Source organism: Pseudophryne corroboree (assembly GCF_028390025.1).
Source record: "Pseudophryne corroboree isolate aPseCor3 chromosome 7 unlocalized genomic scaffold, aPseCor3.hap2 SUPER_7_unloc_5, whole genome shotgun sequence".
Classification (NCBI taxonomy): Eukaryota; Metazoa; Chordata; class Amphibia; order Anura; family Myobatrachidae; genus Pseudophryne; species Pseudophryne corroboree.
Window position 1 is genome coordinate 560174 of NW_026967614.1, and position 18545 is coordinate 578718.

The window sequence follows — 18545 nt, forward strand, 5'->3', positions numbered from 1 at the left end:
CACATCACAGAGGAACCCCCTGTCCCTGACAAGAGGGTACATAAGTACAAGGGAAAGAAGCCTGAGGTAACCTTTCCCCCCTCACACGAGCTGAACGAGTTATGTGAAAAAGCTTGGGAATCTCCAGATAAAAGACTGCAGATTTCCAGAAGGATTCTTATGGCGTATCCTTTCCCATCAATGGATAGGTTAAGATGGGAATCCTCCCCTAGGGTGGACAAAGCATTAACACGCTTATCCAAGAAGGTAGCCCTCCCGTCCCAGGATACGGCTACCCTCAAAGAGTCTGCTGACCGCAAACAGGAGATAACCCTGAAGTCCATTTATACACATTCGGGTACCTTACTCAGACCGGCAATTGCGTCGGCCTGGGTGTGTAGTGCTGTAGCAGCATGGACGGATACCTTATCTGAGGGGATGGATACCCTAGATAAGGATACTATTTTATTGACCCTGGGGCATATAAGAGATGCTGTCCTATATGTGTGTATGCAAAGTACAGGTGGTGCTGCAGGGCTCACACCCTTTTACTTGTCTTGTAGAGCAACTCTGGAGCTGTTATTGGATCCATCTGCTGCAGGCCTTCCCCCAGGAATGCTTGCACTAGTTGTTGCATTTGGTTTGTTGTTTGGGGGTGCTTCAGTATTAGGCAGCCTTCTGCCCTCCCACATTCATCTGAAAATGTGTTCTCCCTGCAGTTGTTGTCCCCAGATGAGAGTTCCCTTGTGCTTCCTCAGTTGAATCTCCTTAACTTGACGGGGGTGTGCCCGAGCAGCCGCCCTCCACAGCCCTATCCCAACACATACTTATCTTGCATATGAGATCTCTTGATCATGAAGATAGTTCTCACAGGGTGAGGTTCATCCATTACATTTTAAAGTAGGAAGGTACAAATTACATATTCGAATTACATATATGTGCTGGATTCAAATGTTTTCCCCCTTCCTTTCTCAATTGTGCCCATCAGCAGCTATTCTTATGTTGCTGCCAATGGTTGTGACACATTTTTTTCTTCTGTGGGGTACACTGGACTCCACAAGGATTCATATTGGGGTGTAGAGTAGGATCTTGATCTGAGGCACCAACAAGCTCAAAGCTTTTGACTGTTCACAAGATACTCAGCGCCCCCTCCTCTATAACCTCGCTTCCATGAACAGGGAGCTCAGTTTGTAGTTGGTGCCTTCAGTAGCAGGCCACTTAACAGGGGGCTGCCTCAGGCATCCTATTCTTAGCTATTAATTTTGACAAGAAAAGAAGAACTTTTTTAATAAGAATCTACAAGGGCTGCAGCAGGCTAGGTCTAATAGACATATTTACTGCAGCTCCATCACTCCCAGCGGCACAGTATACTCCAGTGCCCCGGTTGCTGGGTCACTGCAGCGGAGGCTCCGGTTTCTTCCTAAGGTCAGTCACACACACACCGCCCTCCGGGATCACGAGGCCGCTGATGAAAGGGTGGTAAGGGTCTTCTGTGCCCGCTTTATACTGTGATCCAGCGTGGCTGTAGGGGGCGGGCCGTGTGCGCACTGGCGTGGACACTGATTACTGGGCAGCTGCTCCACTAGCCACCTGGGACAGTTAAGGAGCACAGCTCTGGGGGTTTTTCTCCTATATTAACCCCATATTGTACTACCCGCAGTGCATTGTGATAGGTAATAGGGCCTGATTCGGGTTGGATTGCAATCGCAATAAGCAATCCAACTGCAAAAATTGCTAAGAGCATACGCATCCGCCTGCAGATAATGCGATCGCCTCTGCCAGTCAATCGGTGCAGGGGGGGGGGAGGGGGGTCAACAACACTCCATTCCCAAGTCAGAGATGGAGCGGTGCGGGGGCAGGGTTTCAATATTGGGTCGGCAACGGAGAAACAGGAGGCGTGGTCAGAGCGGCTGCATGACATCTCATGGGCCGGACTCCGCCAGTGGAGCCCCAGCGTCATGCAGTAGATTTTGTAGAGGCCGGGGAGGACTTCTGTTCCTGGGAGCTAGCTGTGTTGTGCATCTTTTTTCCTCTGCCCCTACCTCTGGCAAGAAAGGACGCACCTCACACTTTCTTGTTTCTTTGTGACCGAAAGGACTGCATTTGATAATGCAGAGCTTTCTTATGCTGTGAGGGAACATAAGGTAAAAAATTTGATTTTCCAGCTGTAGCTGTGCGTGTTAATGCTTTGTCCATCCTAGGGGAGGATTCCCATCGTAACCTATCCGTTGATGGGAAAGGATACGCCATAAGAATCCTTCTGGAAATCTGCAGTCTTTTATCTGGAGATTCCCAAGCTTTTTCACATAACTCGTTCAGCTCGTGTGAGGGGGGAAAGGTTACCTCAGGCTTCTTTCCCTTGTACATATGTACCCTCTTGTCAGGGACAGGGGGTTCCTCTGTGATGTGCAAAACATCTTTTATTGCCATAATCCTATATCGAATGGATTTTGCCAATTTTGGCTGTAACTTTGCATCAACGTAATCGACACTGGAGTCAGAATCCGTGTCGGTATCTGTGTCAACAATCTGGGATAGTGGGCACTTATGAGACCCTGACAGTCCCTGCGACATATGATCAGGCATGGGTTGAGACCCTGACTGTCCCAAAGCTTCAGCCTTGTCTAATCTTTTGTGCAATGAGTTTACACTAGCATTTAAAACATTCCACATATCCATCCAATCAGGTGTCGGCGGAGACACCACATTCATTTGCTCCCGCTCCTCTCTAATATAGCCATCTTCCTCAGACATGTCGACATACGTGTACCGACACACCACACACACACAGGGAATGCTTTTCTGAAGACAGTTTCCCCACAAGGCCCATTGGAGAGACAGAGAGAGAGAGCATGCCAGCACACACCCCAGCGCTATATAACCCAGGAATAACACAGTAACTTAATGTTTGTCCAGTAGCGCTGCTGTATGTCATTTGCGCCGAATTATGTGCCCCCCCTCTCTTTTCAACCCTCTTGTCTACCATGGTATAAGCAGGGGAGAGTCCGGGCAGCTTCCTCTCTGCGGTGCTGTGGAGAAAAAATGGCGCTGGTGAGTGCTGAGGGAGAAGCCCCGCCCCCTCGGCGGCGGGCTTCTGTCCCGCTTAAACTGTAAAATTGGCAGGGGCTCATACATATACAGTGCCCAGCTGTATATATGTTATATTTTTGCCAAAAAGAGGTTTATATTGCTGCCCAGGGCGCCCCCCCTGCGCCCTGCACCCTTACAGTGACCGGAGTATGTGAGGTGTATGGGAGCAATGGTGCACAGCTGCAGTGCTGTGCGTTACCTCAGTGAAGATCATGAACTCTTCTGCCGCCTCTGAAGTCTTCTTTTCTTCTCATACTCACCCGGCTTCTATCTTCTGAATCTGCAAGGGGGACGGCGGCGCGGCTCTGGGACGGACGGCGAGGGTGAGATCCTGCGTACCAATCCCTCTGGAGCTAATTGTGTCCAGTAGCCTAAGAAGCAGGACCTTGCAACTCAGAGAGTAGGGCTGCTTCTCTCCCCTCAGTCCCTCGATGCAGGGAGTTTGTTGCCAGCAGTGCTCCCTGAAAATTAAAAACCTAACAAAATACTTTCTGTCAGAAAGCTCAGGAGAGCTCCTGAAAAGCACCCAGTTTCAAATGGGCACAGTATCAAACTGAGGTATGGAGGAGGGGCATAGAGGGAGGAGCCAGTGCACACCCAGAACTAAAGTCTTTCTTAAAGTGCCCATGTCTCCTGCGGAGCCCGTCTATCCCCATGGTCCTTACGGAGTCCCCAGCATACTCTAGGACATTAGAGAAACTAGAATTTTAGTTTGGGGGTGCTTCAGTATTAGGCAGCCTTCTGCCCTCCCATGTTCATCTAAAAAAGATGTGTTCTCCCTGCAGTTGTTGTCCCCAGATGAGAGTTCCCTTGTGCTGCCTCAGTTGAATCTCCTTTACTTGACAGAGATGTGCCTGAGCAGCGGCCCTCCCCAGCCCTATCCCAAATCATACTTATTTTGCATAGGAGATACCATGGTCATGAAGATTGTTCTCCCAGGGTGAGGTTCATTCATTGCATTCTGGGTATGCTGACTCCTGTGATTTCCCCAAATGGGGGAAACTCGACTGCATTATTTGTGGTAGTGGGGGACTGTGTTTGTGCTTTCCTCTGGTCAGCTCTGGTAAAAGTCAGATTTCTTTGTCTCAGATCTTCCTCTAGCCTTGTTTTTCTTTCGAGAGTTCCCTTGTGCTGCCTCAGTTGGATCTCCTTCACTTGACAGGGGGGTGCCCGAGCAGCGACCCTCCCCAGCTCTAGCCCAACTCCTACTTACCTGCCAGGTGAGATACTATGATCATGAAGGTGCTTCTCCCAGGGCAAGGCTCACCCATTGCACTCTGGGTGTGCTGCTCCTGCGATTTCCCCAAATGTGGGAAACTTGACTGCATAATTTGTGTTTCCCGTGGTCGGATCTCGTATAATTCAGATCTCTTTGTCTCAGGTCTCTCTCCAGCCTAGTTTGCTGTCTGTTTCCACTTCTCTTTTCTTGAGCCGTTCCCTTCTATGCCCTTGCGCACGATCCTGACTTCTCCCGTCTGCTTACTTTGTGCCTTCCAATGCACAATGCAAACTACAGGTAGTGCTGCAGGGCCCACACCCTTTTACTTGCCGTACAGAGCAGCTCTGGAGCTGTTACAGTGCCCAGCTACTGCAAGAAATCAGCTTGAATGCTTCAGGGGCTGGGGCATAGCCAATATGAGCCCCACACCGAAGGAGGGTGGAGGTGTTTAATGCAAACTAGGGGTCAGCCAAGCGCCGCAAAAGGCCGCCATGCCCTGCACGCCCCTTTTCTCTTTTCATATGCAGACGAGGGTTGAAGCCAACTTTGACCCACTGCTTGGATGACATCACCATATGCAAACCCATCTGCTGCAGGCCTTCCCCCAGGAATGCTTGCACTAGTTGTTGCATTTGGTTTGTTGTTTGGGGGTGCTTCAGTATTAGGCAGCCTTCTGCCCTCCCATGTTCATCTGAAAATATGTGTTCTCCCTGCAGTTGTTGTCCCCAGATGAGAGTTCCCTTGTGCTGCCTCAGTTGAATCTCCTTTACTTGACAGAGATGTGCCTGAGCAGCGGCCCTCCCCAGCCCTATCCCAAATCATACTTATTTTGCATAGGAGATACCATGGTCATGAAGATTGTTCTCCCAGGGTGAGGTTCATTCATTGCATTCTGGGTATGCTGACCTCTGTGATTTCCCCAAATGTGGGAAACTCGACTGCATTATTTGTGGTAGTGGGGGACTGTGTTTGTGCTTTCCTCTGGTCAGCTCTGGTAAAAGTCAGATTTCTTTGTCTCAGATCTTCCTCTAGCCTTGTTTTTCTTTCGAGAGTTCCCTTGTGCTGCCTCAGTTGGTTCTCCTTCACTTGACAGGGGGGTGCCCGAGCAGCGACCCTCCCCAGCTCTAGCCCAACTCCTACTTACCTGCCAGGTGAGATACTATGATCATGAAGGTGCTTCTCCCAGGGCAAGGCTCACCCATTGCACTCTGGGTGTGCTGCTCCTGCGATTTCCCCAAATGTGGGAAACTTGACTGCATAATTTGTGTTTCCCCTGGTCGGCTCTCGTATAATTCAGATCTCTTTGTCTCAGGTCTCTCTCCAGCCTAGTTTGCTGTCCGTTTCCACTTCTCTTTTCTTGAGCCGCTCCCTTCTATGCCCTTGCGCACTATCCTGACTTCTCCCGTCTGCTTACTTTGTGCCTTCCAACGCACAATGCAAACTACAGGTAGTGCTGCAGGGCCCACACCCTTTTACTTGCCTTACAGAGCAGCTCTGGAGCTGTTACAGTGCCCAGCTGCTGCAAGAAATCAGCTTGAATGCTTCAGGGGCTGGGGCATAGCCAACATGAGCCCCACACCAAAGGAGGGTGGAGGTGTTTAATGCAAACTAGGGGTCAGCCAAGCGCCGCAAAAGGCCGCCATGCCCTGCATAACCCTTTTCTCTTTTCATATGCAGACGAGGGTTGAAGCCAACTTTGACCCACTGCTTGGATGACATCACCATATGCAAATCCATCTGCGGCAGGCCATCCCCCAGGAATGCTTGCACTAGTTGTTGCATTTGGTTTGTTGTTTGGGGGTGCTTCAGTATTAGGCAGCCTTCTGCCTTCCCATGTTCATCTGAAAATATGTGTTCTCCCTGCAGTTGTTGTCCCCAGATGAGAGTTCCCTTGTACTGCCTCAGTTGAATCTCCTTTACTTGACAGAGATGTGCCTGAGCAGCGGCCCTCCCCAGCCCTATCCCAAATCATACTTATTTTGCATAGGAGATACCATGGTCATGAAGATTGTTCTCCCAGGGTTAGGTTCATTCATTGCATTCTGGGTATGCTGACCCCTGTGATTTCCCCAAATGTGGGAAACTCAACTGCATTATTTGTGGTAGTGGGGGACTGTGTTTGTGCTTTCCTCTGGTCAGCTCTGGTAAAAGTCAGATTTCTTTGTCTCAGATCTTCCTCTAGCCCTGTTCTTCTTTCGAGAGTTCCCTTGTGCTGCCTCAGTTGGATCTCCTTCACTTGACAGGAGGCTGCTCGAGCAGCGACCCTCCCCAGCTCTAGCCCAACTCCTACTTACCTGCCAGGTGAGATACTATGATCATAAAGTTGCTTCTCCCAGGGCAAGGCTCACCCATTGCACTCTGGGTGTGCTGCCCCTGCGATTTCCCCAAATGTGGGACACTTGACTGCATAATTTGTGTTTCACCTGGTCGGCTCTCGTATAATTCAGATCTCTTTGTCTCAGGTCTCTCTCCAGCCTAGTTTGCTGTCTGTTTCCACTTCTTTTTTCTTGAGCCCCTCCCTTTTATACCCTTGTACACTATCCTGACTTCTCCTCCCGTCTGCTTACTTTGTGCCTTCCAATGCACAATGCAAACTACAGGTAGTGCTGCAGGACCCACACCCTTTTACTTGCCTTACAGAGCAGCTCTGGAGCTGTTACAGTGCCCAGCTGCAGCAAGAAATCAGCTTGAATGCTTCAGGGGCTGGGGCATTGCCAACATGAGCCCCACACCGAAGGAGGGTGGAGGTGTTCAATGCAAACTAGGGGTCAGCCAAGCTCCGCAAAAGGCCGCCATGCCATGCACGCCCCTTTTCTCTTTTCATATGCAGACGAGGGTTGAAGCCAACTTTGACCAACTGCTTGGATGACATCACCATATGCAAATCCATCTGCGGCAGGCCTTCCCCCAGGAATGCTTGCACTAGTTGTTGCATTTGGTTTGTTGTTTGGGGGTGCTTCAGTATTAGGCAGCCTTCTGCCCTCCCATGTTCATCTGAAAATATGTGTTTTCCCTGCAGTTGTTGTCCCCAGGTGAGAGTTCCCTTGTGCTGCCTCAGTTGAATCTCCTTTACTTGACAGAGATGTGCCTGAGCAGCGGCCCTCCCCAGCCCTATCCCAAATCATACTTATTTTGCATAGGAGATACCATGGTCATGAAGATTGTTCTCCCAGGGTTAGGTTCATTCATTGCATTCTGGGTATGCTGACCCCTGTGATTTCCCCAAATGTGGGAAACTTGACTGCATTATTTGTGGTAGTGGGGGCCTGTGTTTGTGCTTTCCTCTGGTCAGCTCTGGTAAAAGTCAGATTTCTTTGTTTCAGATCTTCCTCTAGCCTTGTTCTTCTTTCGAGAGTTCCCTTGTGCTGCCTCAGTTGGATCTCCTTCTCTTGACAGGGGGGTGCCCGAGCAGCGACCCTCCCCAGCTCTAGCCCAACTCCTACTTACCTGCCAGGTGAGATACTATGATCATGAAGTTGCTTCTCCCAGGGCAAGGCTCACCCATTGCACTCTGGGTGTGCTGCCCCTGCGATTTCCCCAAATGTGGGAAACTTGACTGCATAATTTGTGTTTCCCCTGGTCGGTTCTCATATAATTCAGATCTCTTTGTCTCAGGTCTCTCTCCAGCCTAGTTTGCTGTCTGTTTCCACTTCTTTTTTCTTGAGCCCCTCCCTTCTATACCCTTGTGCACTATCCTGACTTCTCCTCCCATCCGCTTACTTTGTACCTTACAATGCACAATGCAAACTACAGGTAGTGCTGCAGGGCCCACACCCTTTTAATTGCCTTACAGAGCAGCTCTGGAGCTGTTACAGTGCCAAGCTGCTGCAAGAAATCAGCTTGAATGCTTCAGGGGCTGGGGCATGGCCAACATGAGCCCCACACCGAAGGAGGGTGGGGGTGTTTAATGCGAACTAAGGGTCATCCAAGCGCCGCAAAAGGCCGCCATGCCCTGCATACCCCTTTTCTCTTTTCATATGCAGATGAGGGTTCCAGCCAACTTTGGCCCACTGCTTGGATGACATCACCGTATGCAAATCCGTCTTCTGCAGACCTTCCCCCAGGAATGCTTGTACTAGTTGTTGCATTTGGTTTGTTGTTTGGGGGTGCTTCAGTATTAGGCAGCCTTCTGCCCTCCCATATTCATCTGAAAATATGTGTTCTCCCTGCAGTTGTTGTCCCCAGATGAGAGTTCCCTTGTGCTGCCTCAGTTGAATCTCCTTTACTTGACAGAGATGTGCCTGAGCAGCGGCCCTCCCCAGCCCTATCCCAAATCATACTTATTTTGCATAGGAGACACCATGGTCATGAAGATTGTTCTCCCAGGGTGAGGTTCATTCATTGCATTCTGGGTATGCTGACCCCTGTGATTTCCCCAAATGTGGGAAACTCGACTGCATTATTTGTGGTAGTGGGGGACTGTGTTTGTGCTTTCCTCTGGTCAGCTCTGGTAAAAGTCAGATTTCTTTGTCTCAGATCTTCCTCTAGCCTTGTTCTTTTTTCGAGAGTTCCCTTGTGCTGCCTCAGTTGGATCTCCTTCATTTGACAGGGGGGTACCCGAGCAGCGACCCTCCCCAGCTCTAGCCCAACTCCTACTTACCTGCCAGGTGAGATACTATGATTATGAAGGTGCTTCTCCCAGGGAAAGGCTCACCCATTGCACTCTGGGTGTGCTGCTCCTGCGATTTCCCCAAATGTGGGACACTTGACGGCATAATTTGTGTTTCCCCTGGTCGGCTCTCGTATAATTCAGATCTCTTTGTCTCAGGTCTCTCTCCAGCCTAGTTTGCTGTCTGTTTCCACTTCTCTTTTCTTGAGCAGCTCCCTTCTATGCCCTTGCGCACTATCCTAACTTCTCCCGTCTGCTTACTTTGTGCCTTCCAACGCACAATGCGAACTACAGGTAGTGCTGCAGGGCCCACACCTTTTTACTTGCCTTACAGAGCAGCTCTGGAGCTGTTACAGTGCCCAGCTGCTGCAAGAAATCAGCTTGAATGCTTCAGGGGCTGGGGCATAGCCAACATGAGCCCCACACCGAAGGAGGGTGGAGGTGTTTAATGCGAACTAGGGGTCATCCAAGCGCCGCAAAAGGCCGCCATGCCCTGCAAAACCCTTTCCTCTTTTCATATGCAGATGAGGGTTCCAGCCAACTTTGGCCCACTGCTTGGATGACATCACCATATGCAAATCCATCTGCAGCAGGCCTTCCCCCAGGAATGCTTGCACTAGTTGTTGCATTTGGTTTGTTGTTTGGGGGTGCTTCAGTATTAGGCAGCCTTCTGCCCTCCCATGTTCATCTGAAAATATGTGTTCTCCCTGCAGTTGTTGTCCCCAGATGAGAGTTCCCTTGTGCTGCCTCAGTTGAATCTCCTTTACTTGACAGAGATGTGCCTGAGCAGCGGCCCTCCCCAGCCCTATCCCAAATCATACTTATTTTGCATAGGAGATACCATGGTCATGAAGATTGTTCTCCCAGGGTTAGGTGCATTCATTGCATTCTGGGTATGCTGACCCCTGTGATTTCCCCAAATGTGGGAAACTCGACTGCATTATTTGTGGTAGTGGGGGACTGTGTTTGTGCTTTCCTCTGGTCAGCTCTGGTAAAAGTCAGATTTCTTTGTCTCAGATCTTCCTCTAGCCTTGCTCTTCTTTCGAGAGTTCCCTTGTGCTGCCTCAGTTGGATCTCCTTCACTTGACAGGGGGCTGCTCGAGCAGCGACTCCTCCCCAGCTCTAGCCCAACTCCTACTTACCTGCCAGGTGAGATACTATGATCATGAAGTTGCTTCTCCCAGGGCAAGGCTCACCCATTGCACTCTGGGTGTGCTGTCCCTGCGATTTCCCCAAATGTGGGACACTTGACTGCATAATTTGTGTTTCACCTGGTCGGCTCTCGTATAATTCAGATCTCTTTGTCTCAGGTCTCTCTCCAGCCTAGTTTGCTGTCTGATCCACTTCTCTTTTCTTGAGCCGCTCCCTTCTATGCCCTTGTGCACTATCCTGACTTCTCCCGTCTGCTTACTTTGTGCCTTCCAACGCACAATGCAAACTACAGGTAGTGCTGCAGGGCCCATACCCTTTTACTTGCCTTACAGAGCAGCTCTGGAGCTGTTACAGTGCCCAGCTGCTGCAAGAAATCAGCTTAAATGCTTCAGGGGCTGGGGCATAGCCAACATGAGCCCCACACCGAAGGAGGGTGGAGGTGTTTAATGCGAACTAGGGGTCATCCAAGCGCCGCAAAAGGCCGCCATGCCCTGCATAACCCTTTTCTCTTTTCATATGCAGATGAGGGTTCCAGCCAACTTTGGCCCACTGCTTGGATGACATCACCATATGCAAATCCATCTGCGGCAGGCCTTCCCCCAGGAATGCTTGCACTAGTTGTTGCATTTGGTTTGTTGTTTGGGGGTGCTTCAGTATTAGGCAGCCTTCTGCCCTCCCATGTTCATCTGAAAATATGTGTTCTCCCTGCAGTTGTTGTCCCCAGATGAGAGTTCCCTTGTGCTGCCTCAGTTGAATCTCCTTTACTTGACAGAGATGTGCCTGAGCAGCGGCCCTCCCCAGCCCTATCCCAAATCATACTTATTTTGCATAGGAGATACCATGGTCATGAAGATTGTTCTCCCAGGGTTAGGTGCATTCATTGCATTCTGGGTATGCTGACCCCTGTGATTTCCCCAAATGTGGGAAACTCGACTGCATTATTTGTGGTAGTGGGGGACTGTGTTTGTGCTTTCCTCTGGTCAGCTCTGGTAAAAGTCAGATTTCTTTGTCTCAGATCTTCCTCTAGCCTTGTTCTTCTTTCGAGAGTTCCCTTGTGCTGCCTCAGTTGGATCTCCTTCACTTGACAGGGGGCTGCTCGAGCAGCGACCCTCCCCAGCTCTAGCCCAACTCCTACTTAGTTGCTTCTCCCAGGGCAAGGCTCACCCATTGCACTCTGGGTGTGCTGCCCCTGCGATTTCCCCAAATGTGGGAAACTTGACTGCATAATTTGTGTTTCCTCTGGTCGGCTCTCATATAATTCAGATCTCTTTGTCTCAGGTCTCTCTCCAGCCTAGTTTGCTGTCTGTTTCCACTTCTTTTTTCTTGAGCCCCTCCCTTCTATACCCTTGTGCACTATCCTGACTTCTCCTCCCGTCTGCTTACTTTGTGCCTTCCAACGCACAATGCAAACTACAGGTAGTGCTGCAGGGCCCACACCCTATTACTTGCCTTACAGAGCAGCTCTGGAGCTGTTACAGTGCCCAGCTGCTGCAAGAAATCAGCTTGAATGCTTCAGGGGCTGGGGCATAGCCATCATGAGCCCCACACCGAAGGAGGGTGGAGGTGTTTAATGCGAACTAGGGGTCATCCAAGCACCGCAAAAGGCCGCCATGCCCTGCATGCCAATTTTCTCTTTTCATATGCAGACGAGGGTTGAAGCCAACTTTGACCCACTGCTTGGATGACATCACCATATGCAAATCCATCTGCTGCAGGCCTTCCCCCAGGAATGCTTGCACTAGTTGTTGCATTTGGTTTGTTGTTTGGGGTTGCTTCAGTATTAGGCAGCCTTCTGCCCTCCCATGTTCATCTGAAAATATGTGTACCTCCTGCAGTTGTTGTCCCCAGATGAGAGTTCCCTTGTGCTGCCTCAGTTGAATCTCCTTTACTTGACAGAGAAGTGCCTGAGCAGCGGTCCTCCCCAGCCCTATCCCAAATCATACTTATTTTGCATAGGAGATACCATGGTCATGAAGATTGTTCTCCCAGGGTGAGGTTCATTCATTGCATTCTGGGTATGCTGACCCGTTATTTCCCCAAATGTGGTAAACTTGACAGCATTATTTGTGGTAGTGGGGGACTGTGTTTGTGCTTTCCTCTGGTCAGCTCTGGTAAAAGTCAGATTTCTTTGTCTCAGATCTTCCTCTAGCCTTGTTCTTCTTTCGAGAGTTCCCTTGTGCTGCCTCAGTTGGATCTCCTTCACTTGACAGGGGGGTGCCCGAGCAGCGACCCTCCCCAGCTCTAGCCCAACTCCTTCTTACCTGCTAGGTAAGATACTATGATCATGAAGGTGCTTCTCCCAGGGCAAGGCTCACCAATTGCACTCTGGGTGTGCTGCTCCTGCGATTTCCCCAAATGTGGGAAACTTGACTGCATAATTTGTGTTTCCCCTGGTTGGCTCTCGTATAATTCAGATCTCTTTGTCTCATGTCTCTCTCCAGCCTAGTTTGCTGTCTGTTTACACTTCTCTTTTCTTGAGCCACTCCCTTCTATGCCCTTGCGCACTATCTTGACTTCTCCCGTCTGCTTACTTTGTGCCTTCCAACGCACAATGCGAACTACAGGTAGTGCTGCAGGGCCCACACCCTTTTAGTTGCCTTACAGAGCAGCTCTGGAGCTATTACAGTGCCCAGCTGCTGCAAGTAATCAGCTTGAATGCTTCAGGGGCTGGGGCATAGCCAACATGAGCCCCACACCGAAGTAGGGTGGAGGTGTTTAATGCGAACTAGGGGTCATCCAAGCGCCGCAAAAGGCCGCCATGCCCTGCACGCCCCTTTTCTCTTTTCATATGCAGACGAGGGTTGAAGCCAACTTTGACCCACTGCTTGGATGACATCACCATATGCAAATCCATCTGCTGCAGGCCTTCCCCCAGGAATGCTTGTACTAGTTGTTGCATTTGGTTTGTTGTTTGGGGGTGCTTCAGTATTAGGCAGCCTTCTGCCCTCCCATGTTCATCTGAAAATATGTGTTCTCCCTGCAGTTGTTGTCCCCAGATGAGAGTTCCCTTGTGCTGCCTCAGTTGAATCTCCTTTACTTGACAAGGGAGGCATTTTGGATTTTTTCTTTGGGTACCCTTACACCTGATGGTCTGAATGAGAGCATCGAACAGAACAACATTGGCAGTCTCTGAAGATTTTATCTATTGATTTACCGAATATATTATTTATTGAATATCCATTTATTGTATGTTTAATAAATAAACAAAATTATTAGAAGTAGCTATTTTGGAAACAGCTTTCCTCTTAGGATGAAACTGTATAACCCTGTTGTGTGTATTTCTTTAAAGTTCCTTAGTAAAATCCACTAGTAATGATGAACATCAGATTTCTTCCTCCATCCTCTTTTTACACTTTCTCTTGGTTCTATATATATATTTTTTTTTCTATTTTTATTATTTTCCCCTCCTTCTCCCAAAAGGCCCCCCTCCCTCCCCCCCCTCCCTGTTTTAAATTTTAAAATCTTTAAATATTTAAATCTTCGAATCCTTAAATTGTCTGTTTAATATTTATTTTTTCTTCAATTCTTTTTGTTGTTTAAACAGCAATGTAATTATTCCAGGGGTTAAAATAATGAAATATAGAAATAATATTAACAAAAATTAAAGGTAAAAATGAATTGATAGAATGATCCCATTAAAAGTAAATAAATAATATTGATGTTAAGCTGAGCGGGTTGGATTCGAACATGGGACTAGCTGCATAGAATGCAGGTGATGTTTCCCCTGCGCCACAAGAACTGCTTTAGTAGTGGCCTGGATTTATGTTACCCTAAAAGGTTTTATATAAGTAAATGGGGATCCTTAGTGCTGAGTCTCTGAATTATGTATATGTGATTATAGATATGAGGTATTGATTGAAAGATTATAGGTTAATCTGTATATAGATTATATATTTTCTGTTATTTTTTAAACCACCTTGTTGCTTATTTTATTATTATTTTTAATCACCATGTTGCTTATTTTTATATTATGAAATGCCTTTATATGTGCAAATGCAATTAGAAAGTTGTTCCATATGTGAGTCATTACATGTATGCATCCAATTAGTACATGTATGTATCCAATCAACTAATTAGTAATACTATTGGTCCGGTGCATTTTAAAAAGAGCCTGCTAGGCTGCTGATGTATCCTCTGACGAAACCGCTCTTGGATAACAGCGGAGAAACGCGTAAGGAAGGTGATTACCGGACACTCTGATTGCTGAGATATAAGCCCGTTCATGAACGAGCTACATCACGGCGGACGTCTGATGTAAAGACAGCGGTGAAGGGGAAAAAGCAATTTGAGACCGAGCAAAAGGAGGTCTCTACCCACGGCAGGAAGAAATATCCCGACCGCGAGTGCCAATAAGATCCAGCCACGGTTAACGGGGGTCGTAGCATACCGCTGTGTTTCACCAACCATCACAGCGCTCTCCCCCTGTTTTCTTTCATTACTCACGTGAGTTACATATGAACTTTAACTGCAGTAAATAAGAGGCGTTGGTTACAACTGTTGCTGTTCATCCACAAGAAGGAATTTAATGTATCAATTACAATTGGAAAGTAACGATTAAATTACAACAGCTGTATCCAGGAGGATTTTTTGGACACTTTAATAAACATTCCGTTGTCATCAAGGGCAATATGAAATAGATCCTGATTACATTTAGATATGGATAGTGGTGCCTATATATGTTGACTCCATTGTATTTTATTGAATGTGGGTTTCTTCTGTCTATATATATTTTTTAAAAATAAAGAGCTTGTATATTTTATTTTTTGCGCTCCCTTGATAACAAGTGTGATTATCTTTAAAATTTGGTTTATTATTAGTAGAACAGTACTACCTATGGGAGCACCATTTTATAATATATGGTGAAAATTAATAGATGTATAAAGATTAAATAAGCAACAAATTGGTGAAATAGATAAGTTTTGATAGGAGCACTGGGTTCTATATATATATTGACATTTGGTTACATATATGTATAGACTTTATAAATTCTTGACAGAGATGTGCCTGAGCAGCGGCCCTCCCCAGCCCTATCCCAAATCATACTTATTTTGCATAGGAGATACCATGGTCATGAAGATTGTTCTCCCAGGGTGAGGTTCATTCATTGCATTCTGGGTTTGCTGACCCCTGTGATTTCCACAAATGTGGGAAACTCGACTGCATTATTTGTGGTAGTGGGGGACTGTGTTTGTTCTTTCCTCTGGTCAGCTCTGGTAAAAGTCAGATTTATTTGTCTTAGATCTTCCTCTAGCCTTGTTCTTCTATCGAGAGTTTCCTTGTGCTGCCTCAGTTGGATCTACTTCACTTGACAGGGGGGTGCCCGAGCAGCGACCCTCCCCAGCTCTAGCCCAACTCCACTTACCTGCCAGGTGAGATACTATGATCATGAAGTTGCTTCTCCCAGGACAAGGATCACCCATTGCACTCTGGGTGTGCTGCTCCTACGATTTTCCCAAATGTGGGAAACTTGACTGCATAATTTGTGTTTCCCCTGGTCAGCTCTCATATAATTCAGATCTCTTTGTCTCAGGTCTCTCTCCAGCCTAGTTTGCTGTCTGTTTCCACTTCTTTTTTCTTGAGCCCCTCCCTTCTATACCCTAGTGCACTATCCTGACTTCTCCTCCCGTCTGCTTACTTAGTGCCTTACAATGCACAATGCAAACTACAGGTAGTGCTGCAGGGCCCACACCCTTTTACTTGCCTTACAGAGCAGCTCTGGAGCTGTTACAGTACCCAGCTGCTGCAAGAAATCAGCTTGAATGCTTCAGGGGCTGGGGCATAGCCAACATGAGCCCCACACCGAAGGAGGGTGGAGGTGTTTAATGCGAACTAGGGGTCATCCAAGCGCCGCAAAAGGCCGCCATGCCCTGCACGCCCCTCTTCTCTATTCATATGCAGATGAGGGTTGAAGCCAACTTTGACCCACTGCTTGGATGACATCACCATATGCAAATCCATCTGCTGCAGGCCTTCCCCCAGGAATGCTTGCACTAGTTGTTGCATTTAGTTTGTTGTTTGGGGGTGCTTCAGTATTAGGCAGCCTTCTGCCCTCCCATGTTCATCTGAAAATATGTGTACCTCCTGCAGTTGTTGTCCCCAGATGAGAGTTCCCTTGTGCTGCCTCAGTTGAATCTCCTTTACTTGACAGAGATGTGCCTGAGCAGCGGCCCTCCCCAGCCCTATCCCAAATCATACTTATTTTGCATAGGAGATACCATGGTCATGAAGATTGTTCTCCCAGGGTGAGGTTCATTCATTGCATTCTGGGTATGCTGACCCCTGTTATTTCCCCAAATGTTGTAAACTTGACAGCATTATTTGTGGTAGTGGGGGACTGTGTTTGTGCTTTCCTCTGGTCAGCTCTGGTAAAAGTCAGATTTCTTTGTCTCAGATCTTCCTCTAGCCTTGTTCTTCTTTCGAGAGTTCCCTTGTGCTGCCTCAGTTGGATCTCCTTCACTTGACAGGGGGGTGCCTGAGCAGCGACCCTCCCCAGCTCTAGCCCAACTCCTTCTTACCTGCTAGGTAAGATACTATGATCATGAATGTGCTTCTCCCAGGGCAAGGCTCACCAATTGCACTCTGGGTGTGCTGCTCCTGCGATTCCCCCAAATGTGGGAAACTTGACTGCATAATTTGTGTTTCCCCTGGTCGGCTCTCGTATAATTCAGATCTCTTTGTCTCATGTCTCTCTCCAGCCTAGTTTGCTGTCTGTTTACACTTCTTTTTTCTTGAGCCGCTCCCTTCTATGCCCTTGCGCACTATCCTGACTTCTCTCGTCTGCTTAATTTGTGCCTTCCAGCGCACAATGCGAACTACAGGTAGTGCTGCAGGGCCCAAGCCCTTTTACTTGCCTTACAGAGCAGCTCTGGAGCTGTTACAGTGCCTAGCTGCTGCAAGAAATCAGCTTGAATTCTTCAGGGGCTGGGGCATAGCCAACATGAGCCCCACACCGAAGGAGGGTGGAGGTGTTTAATGCGAACTAGGGGTCATCCAATTGCCGCAAAAGGCCGCCATGCCCTGCACGCCCAGGGGTACAAGCTGGAATTCGAGATGTCTCCCCCCAGCCGTTTCCTAAAATATGCCTTGCTGACAACTCCCTCAGGCAGGGAGGCTGTGCTAGAGGCAATTAATAAGCGGTATTCCCAGCAGGTAATACTCAAGGTGCCCCTACTTCAATAAGGACGGGGTTACTATTCCACACGGGTTGGGGTACCGAAACCGCATGGTTCGGTGTGACCCATTTTATATTTAAAATCCTTGAACAAAAAAATTCAAGTTCAAGATGGAATCGCTCAGGGCGGTTATTCCAAGCCTGGACGAGGGGGATTACATGGTATCCTGGGACATCAAGGATGCTTACCTGCATGTCCCCATTTACCATCCTCGCCAGGAGTACCTCAGATTTGTGGTACAGGATTACCATTACCAAGTCCAGACACTGCCGTTTGGACTGTACATTGCACCGAGGGTGTTTTATTAAGGTAATGGCCGAAATGTTGATACTCCTTCAAAAAAAAGGGAGTTGTAATTATCCCGTACTTGGACAATCTCGTTATAAGGGCGAGGTCCAAGGAGCAGTTGGTAGTCGGGGTAGCACTATTTTGGAAAGTGCTACAACAGCATGGTTGGATTCTAAACAGTCCAAAGTCACAGCTGGTTCCTATGACACGTCTACTGTTCCTGGGGATGGTTCTGGACATAAACCAGAAATAGTGTTTCTCCCGGAGGAGAAAGCCAAGGAGTTGTCATCTCTAGTCAGAGACCTCCTGAAGCCAAAATAGGTAGCGGTGCATCATTGCACGCGAGTCCTGGGAAAAATGGTAGCTTCCTACGAAGCAATCCCATTAGGCAGGTTCCATACAAGAACTTTTCAGAGGGACCTGTTGGACAAGTGGTCCGGATCGCATCTTCCGATGCATAGGCTGATAACCCTGTCTCCAAGGACCAGGGTATCTCTACTGTGGTGGCTGCAGAGTGCCCATCTTCAAGAGGGCCGCAGGTTCGGCATACAGGACTAGGTCCTAGTGACCATGGATTCCAGCCTTTGAGGCTGGGAGGCAGTCACACAGGGAAGAAATTTCCAGGGACTTTGGTCAAGTCAGGTTATTTCCCTACACATAAATATTCTGGACCTGAGGGCCATTTACAATGCCCTGAGGCCGGCAAGTCCTCTGCTTCAAAACCAGCCGGTACTGATCCAATCAGACAACATCACGGCAGTCGCCCATGTAAACCAACAGGGCGGCACAAGAAGCAGGATGGCGATGGCAGAAGCCACAAGGATTCTCCGATAGGCGGAAAATCATGTGTTAGCACTGTCAGCAGTGTTCATTCCCGGAGTGGACAACTGGGAAGCAGATCTTCTCAACAGACACGACCTCCACCCGGGAGAATGGGGACTTCCTCCAGAAGTCTTCCAATAGGATTGTACACCATTGGGAAAGGCCACAGGTGGACATGATGGCGTCCCGCCTCAACAAAAAGCTATAAAAGATA

The 18545-nt window shown here is 48.3% G+C and overlaps 17 non-coding genes and 2 pseudogenes across 17 annotated transcripts; all 19 read left to right on the top strand.

The window, feature by feature from the left end:
• Positions 1 to 3958: 3958 nt before the first annotated feature.
• Positions 3959 to 4122, top strand: LOC134986740 (U1 spliceosomal RNA). Its single transcript, XR_010192567.1, has one exon. It is a non-coding gene; the product is annotated as a U1 spliceosomal RNA (small nuclear RNA).
• A 152-nt stretch (positions 4123 to 4274) lies between these two features.
• On the top strand, positions 4275 to 4426 carry LOC134986674 (U1 spliceosomal RNA; annotated as a pseudogene).
• A 682-nt stretch (positions 4427 to 5108) lies between these two features.
• LOC134986728 (U1 spliceosomal RNA) lies at positions 5109 to 5272 on the top strand. The gene has a single exon (XR_010192554.1). It is a non-coding gene; the product is annotated as a U1 spliceosomal RNA (small nuclear RNA).
• Positions 5273 to 5424: 152 nt separating this feature from the next.
• LOC134986677 (U1 spliceosomal RNA) lies at positions 5425 to 5587 on the top strand. Its single transcript, XR_010192505.1, has one exon. It is a non-coding gene; the product is annotated as a U1 spliceosomal RNA (small nuclear RNA).
• A 671-nt stretch (positions 5588 to 6258) lies between these two features.
• Positions 6259 to 6422, top strand: LOC134986724 (U1 spliceosomal RNA). Its single transcript, XR_010192551.1, has one exon. It is a non-coding gene; the product is annotated as a U1 spliceosomal RNA (small nuclear RNA).
• Positions 6423 to 6574: 152 nt separating this feature from the next.
• Positions 6575 to 6737, top strand: LOC134986697 (U1 spliceosomal RNA). Its single transcript, XR_010192525.1, has one exon. It is a non-coding gene; the product is annotated as a U1 spliceosomal RNA (small nuclear RNA).
• Positions 6738 to 7411: 674 nt separating this feature from the next.
• On the top strand, positions 7412 to 7575 carry LOC134986745 (U1 spliceosomal RNA). Its single transcript, XR_010192572.1, has one exon. It is a non-coding gene; the product is annotated as a U1 spliceosomal RNA (small nuclear RNA).
• A 152-nt stretch (positions 7576 to 7727) lies between these two features.
• Positions 7728 to 7890, top strand: LOC134986680 (U1 spliceosomal RNA). Its single transcript, XR_010192509.1, has one exon. It is a non-coding gene; the product is annotated as a U1 spliceosomal RNA (small nuclear RNA).
• Positions 7891 to 8564: 674 nt separating this feature from the next.
• LOC134986709 (U1 spliceosomal RNA) lies at positions 8565 to 8728 on the top strand. Its single transcript, XR_010192537.1, has one exon. It is a non-coding gene; the product is annotated as a U1 spliceosomal RNA (small nuclear RNA).
• A 152-nt stretch (positions 8729 to 8880) lies between these two features.
• LOC134986702 (U1 spliceosomal RNA) lies at positions 8881 to 9043 on the top strand. Its single transcript, XR_010192531.1, has one exon. It is a non-coding gene; the product is annotated as a U1 spliceosomal RNA (small nuclear RNA).
• A 671-nt stretch (positions 9044 to 9714) lies between these two features.
• LOC134986737 (U1 spliceosomal RNA) lies at positions 9715 to 9878 on the top strand. The gene has a single exon (XR_010192564.1). It is a non-coding gene; the product is annotated as a U1 spliceosomal RNA (small nuclear RNA).
• A 153-nt stretch (positions 9879 to 10031) lies between these two features.
• Positions 10032 to 10194, top strand: LOC134986686 (U1 spliceosomal RNA). Its single transcript, XR_010192514.1, has one exon. It is a non-coding gene; the product is annotated as a U1 spliceosomal RNA (small nuclear RNA).
• Positions 10195 to 10864: 670 nt separating this feature from the next.
• LOC134986738 (U1 spliceosomal RNA) lies at positions 10865 to 11028 on the top strand. The gene has a single exon (XR_010192565.1). It is a non-coding gene; the product is annotated as a U1 spliceosomal RNA (small nuclear RNA).
• Positions 11029 to 11988: 960 nt separating this feature from the next.
• On the top strand, positions 11989 to 12150 carry LOC134986671 (U1 spliceosomal RNA). The gene has a single exon (XR_010192502.1). It is a non-coding gene; the product is annotated as a U1 spliceosomal RNA (small nuclear RNA).
• Positions 12151 to 12302: 152 nt separating this feature from the next.
• LOC134986720 (U1 spliceosomal RNA) lies at positions 12303 to 12465 on the top strand. Its single transcript, XR_010192546.1, has one exon. It is a non-coding gene; the product is annotated as a U1 spliceosomal RNA (small nuclear RNA).
• A 2623-nt stretch (positions 12466 to 15088) lies between these two features.
• LOC134986743 (U1 spliceosomal RNA) lies at positions 15089 to 15252 on the top strand. Its single transcript, XR_010192570.1, has one exon. It is a non-coding gene; the product is annotated as a U1 spliceosomal RNA (small nuclear RNA).
• A 151-nt stretch (positions 15253 to 15403) lies between these two features.
• Positions 15404 to 15545, top strand: LOC134986710 (U1 spliceosomal RNA; annotated as a pseudogene).
• Positions 15546 to 16240: 695 nt separating this feature from the next.
• Positions 16241 to 16404, top strand: LOC134986764 (U1 spliceosomal RNA). Its single transcript, XR_010192590.1, has one exon. It is a non-coding gene; the product is annotated as a U1 spliceosomal RNA (small nuclear RNA).
• A 152-nt stretch (positions 16405 to 16556) lies between these two features.
• LOC134986723 (U1 spliceosomal RNA) lies at positions 16557 to 16719 on the top strand. The gene has a single exon (XR_010192550.1). It is a non-coding gene; the product is annotated as a U1 spliceosomal RNA (small nuclear RNA).
• The last annotated feature ends 1826 nt before the right edge of the window (positions 16720 to 18545 follow it).